Source organism: Eurytemora carolleeae, unplaced genomic scaffold (assembly GCF_000591075.1).
Source record: "Eurytemora carolleeae unplaced genomic scaffold, Eaff_2.0 scaffold2483, whole genome shotgun sequence".
NCBI classification, from domain to species: Eukaryota; Metazoa; Arthropoda; class Copepoda; order Calanoida; family Temoridae; genus Eurytemora; species Eurytemora carolleeae.
In genome coordinates this window covers 8,021-13,097 of record NW_019398375.1, presented here as the reverse complement: position 1 = coordinate 13,097, position 5,077 = coordinate 8,021, and the positions used below count along the sequence as shown (strand labels likewise).

Here is a 5,077-nt window from a genome sequence, read left to right as displayed (position 1 = left end):
TTTGTACTGGTCCGACGTTTGTTCTGATCCGACGTTTGTTCTGATCCGACGTTAGTACTGGTCCGACGTTTGTACCAGTCCAACATTTGTAAGACCGACGTTTGTACTGTCCGACCTTTGAAACGTCCGACGTTTATACTGGTATCAACGTTTACAGTTCAAAATTCACAGTTTTACTAAAACAAGAAGTCATAGCTGCTTTGCGCCCCATTTTCTTAAAACTTATTTTGAACTTTTTTTTAACAAAATTTAATTTTAGTTATAGTTTTTTTTCGACGGACCAACATTAAAAATCTGAAATTATTTTTCGAATTATTCTTAATCTTATGATAATATTTCAATTTAACACGTGTCTCATCTTTGTAACTTGATATTATATTTCAAATCCAATTTTGTTAATAAAAATGTTACTTTTACTATTCATTATTTATAAGTTTTAAAGGGACTGAAAGCGTAATTTCAAGTGACACTCCAGGGAAGGATGGCAATGCCCGATTCACAACGGTACCCTTGGAACCTTTATTTGATCAATAATGTGGTAGATATTGTCGGGATGTTTTAGGTTAAAACGTGTTAAATTACCATAATACCTATATGTTTTCTGCAGAAGAAATGCGCTAGTCAATTTAGTAGAGAAACCACAATTAAAAATAATCAGTTTTCAAAATTATAAATATGAATCTCTAATTCATACTTGATCATACAAAGCCTTTAAGGCTACTATTGTATATCGGGCATTACCGTCCTTGCATGAAGGGTCACTTGAAATTACACTTACAGTGCCTTTAACGTCTATTTCAATTTCTAAAATATATTCCCCTTTGGCTTTTTTTCTAACATGGTTTATGGCAATTAATAATATTAATTGCATATTAAATATTGCAATGTTTACCAATATGGGACATTATAACATTTTTCATACTAATCTTGAATTAGAAAAACGACGGGGGGCCTTAATTATAAACAATTATTATAGGAATAAACCTTACTTTCCCCTTCCCCCTCAAAAAAAATTTTCGGAGGGAAAATTTAGAATAAGAAATGTCGTCCCCATCGTTTAAAAAAATCCTCAAAAAATCAACAACAAAGAAATATCTATTTAAGGTACTGTACGCGTAATTTCTAATGATCCTTCATGCAAAGATACAACGGTAAACTTAAAAGCTTTATCTGATCAAGTATGAATGTCTATAATTTTGAAAGCTGATTATTTGTACTGCACATTGTACTGCAGAAAATTAGAATTAAATACCTTTAGACCTAGAAAAACGTCTCAATCTTCCACATTATTGATCAGGCAAAAAATACCTTGGGTACCGTAGTGAATCGGGCATTGCCATCTTAATTTAAGGTTAACTTGAAATTACGCTTACAGTCCCTTTAAGCTTTATCAAAAAAATGTTGTGTCGGACAATTTATGAAGTTTAGGCTGGAACTGAAGTTCTTGCTAATTTATTGTACAATTTATGTGTCACATATCGATACACATAAATATACTTAAAACACACAATACTGCCAGGAATATAGAGGAATATAGAGGAATATAGAGGAATATAAAGGAATATAGAGGAATATAGAGGATTATAGAGGATTATAAAGGAATCTAGAGGAAAATAGAGGAATACAGAGGAATATAAAGGAATATAGAGGAATGTAGAGGAATATAGAGGAATATAGAGAAAAATAGAGGTATATAGAGAAATATAGAGGAATATAGAGGAATATAAAGGAATATAGAGGAATGTAGAGGAATGTAGAGGAATATAGAGGAATATAGAGAAAAATAGAGGAATATATAGAAATATAGAGGAATATAGAGGAATATAAAGTAATGAAGAGGAAAAAGAAAAAACGCAGAATATGAAAAATAATGATAAAACACGGAATAAAAAACGATATACAGAGAAAATAAAGAAATAAGTGAAATAAAGATGCATACAATCAAAATATACAGAAAAAATGGCAGAAAAAATGGAAAACGCAGAGCATAGAGAATTACAGACGGAATAATGAGGAATATAATCAAAATGAACAGAAACATTATAGCGGCATAAAGTCGAAATATAAAGAAACAAAGGCGGAATTATAGAGAACAACAGGCGGAATATTGAGAATTAGAAGTGCATAAAGAGGAATATTGGCGAAATACAGAGCACAGCAGGCGGAATATTGAGAATTAGAAGTGCATAAAGAGGAATATTGGCGAAATACAGAGCACAGCAGGCGGAATATAGAGAATTAGAAGCACAATACAGAGGAATATTGGCGAAATATTTAGAACAGCTGGCGGAATAAAGAAGACGATAGGCGGAATATTGAGAATTATAAATGGAATGATGAGGAATAAAGGCGAAGTACAGAGCACAGCTGGAGAAATATAGAAGACAACAGGCGAAATATGGAGCATACAAGGCGGAATACTGTGGAATACAGGCTAAAAAATAATAAAGGCGTATTGAATAGTAAAATGCGTAATAAAGCGGAATATATAAAAACTAAAACTTTGCATTAATCTCTTAAACGTTTATTTCGATACTTTGCTTTTAGTCTTTAACTTAAACTACTATTACCGTTTTTTAATAGCACATCATTGACAGCGACGGCGATTTGTGTAATAAAAATTACAATTTTACAATTTCGTTTGAAACAAAACTTCGACTAAAGCTAAAAATTTCTTACCTTTACAATTCACAACTATTTTCACTAAAAAATTGTTGTCCCACAATCACAAAAACAGTTTTTTCTTCAAAACTTTTTAGTCACTTTTTTAACACTTTAAGGTGAAGGTTTCGGGGTATCAGCTATACTATGGGTTTAAGGACAGAGGGGCCTAAAATTATTAGAAATATTAGATAAATCTTCTCGAACAATATCGCAGATAAAACTTTCATATGGAAATTTTTTTTCTCAATTCTAAGAATAAGATGAAGGAGGCAAAAATATGATTCATGATTTTGAAAGTTAGGCAGTAGGCAGTGAGGGTATCATTGCTTAAAATTGCAAGATTTGAACCCTTGTGCTGTGGGTTTGTGTATTACAATCGAAAACAATAAAATGTCACACAAGTAAGCAACAACGAAATAATGGTGAGCATTTTCACTACTCTACGAGTGTACAGTGTATAACTATAAGTTTAAACCATCTCAGAGTACGGAGGCCGAATATCGATCCAACCCGCCCCGCTTGTTCAACCAAACTAGATGTTTTTGCGCGACCCAACCCGCCTCTCTCGGCTCATTTGTAGACGGGGCGAAAATGGCCACTTTTAAATTTAAACAAAATAAATTTTTAAACACTGCAACACATCAAATTAAAGATTTGTAAAAAGTTTGATACAAAATTTTTAAAAAATTGATATTCAACACTCTTTAATAAATTGTCCCGATTCGCCCGTAGTCATTATTTTCGTCGATTTGCGCATGCGTCAGGCACCGGCTATTTTCTTAGAAGGGCTGATTACACTCTACTGAAAATAATGGTCAAACTGTAAAATCAGGATTTGTTTATTCATTTTCAATCAGCATATTTTTATACGAACAGTCATATTTTTAATTTTTTTTTATGATATTTATAAAAATGTCCCTGTTGTCTGTCTGAGATGTGTTATGTTCAAGATTTGGGTTTTATGTTTATACTTATAAAGCAATATCCCAAAATTTGTGTAGGCAGCTTGGCACATGCAGATAAAATTAATAAACATATGACAATGAAATTGCTTAAAATATCTTATTTGATTTCATTTTTTTGTAAAAGTTGATTGAGAAAAATTGTTTTGTCCGAAAAAAAGTGTATTAACAGAATTTAGAGGATAGCTGTCTGGTTTGTAATTATATAACTTAATTTTGTCAGAAATAATTTCTTCTAATAAAACAACATAACAAGCACGTGTGGGAGGGGGGGCAAGTGCCCCCTCACACTCTTTTCACAGAAAGGGAGGGGCGGGGTAGGCACAATTTTCTGAGACAAAAAAAAGTGAAAAAAGACTAGAATACAAAAAAAATTAAGAAAGAATAAAAATGGGGAAAGGCAAAAGTTTTTGTATTACGTTGAATTATCATGTTTTCAAGGTAATGTTTTCTTCTACTTTATACATTTGAGTGCTTTCTATTAGAAATTATTTAGCTATGGTAGATATTTGTTTATGTGAAAGTATAGGGTTTTAGATAATTTCTTTAAGTTTCAGTAACTTACTCTTATCCTTTTCCCTTCTTTATAAATACAAAAACGATTTTTTTTTATCAATTATCTTAGTGCAAAAATGAACGCTATGGACAGTGTTTCTTAATTTATCCTCTCACAAATAAAATCTATAAATTAAAATTAAACGTAGATAATATAGCGAGGCTTAGAAGTTGTTTTATTTGTCCTCCAACGCAATTGCAGGGGAATTTTTATCAAATTTGATTTAGAAAGATTTTGAGAAATATTTAGATTTTCATGCTTTACCTTGATAGCTACCGTTTACTCTGATATAAAAATAATTTTCAGCTACTCACATAGATTCAGCCTGCTTATAAAAATTTTCATCAATTTTAATGACAGGGTCGAATTTAAAGTGTTGGAACGCCTTGGGCTTCGATTTTACCGCTCTAACTCACTTATGATTTTACGTAGCCCTTTACATGAACATAGAGCACTAGTGGTTTGCTTTGGGTTTTAAGAAGTCATCGGCAAAATGCTTTTTTGCTTAAGAGCTTGCGGCCTTTAAATCACAGTAAACAAGTAAATAAGTTAATAATACTGTAATTTTTGGTTTTAAACCTTAAACCTAAATTTAATCTCGTCATCATTGTTAATAGCGGAGTAGGGTTTCCACTTTCCAGCGAACGAAAACTTTTGCGAAAAAATAAGGAGTAATTACTTGATACATGAGAAGTAAACTCTTTATATGAGGAGTAACTAGTTACATGAGGAGTAAACTTGTTACATGAGGAGTAAGCTTGTTACATGAGAAGTAAACTTGTTACATAAGATGTAAACTAGTTCTATGAGGAGTAAACTTGCTATATGAGGAGTAAACTTGTTACATGAGAAGTAAACTTGTTACATGATGAATAAACTTTATATGTAAGGAGTA

At 31.7% G+C, this 5,077-nt stretch overlaps 1 long non-coding RNA gene across 1 annotated transcript; it reads right to left on the bottom strand.

Moving 5' to 3' along the window:
* Positions 1–2,744: 2,744 nt before the first annotated feature.
* LOC111717291 (uncharacterized) lies at positions 2,745–3,190 on the bottom strand. Its single transcript, XR_002768740.1, has 2 exons — positions 3,104–3,190; positions 2,745–2,830 (listed from the first exon to the last, which is right to left on the bottom strand). It is a non-coding gene; the product is annotated as an uncharacterized LOC111717291 (long non-coding RNA).
* Between the last annotated feature and the right edge of the window lie 1,887 nt (positions 3,191–5,077).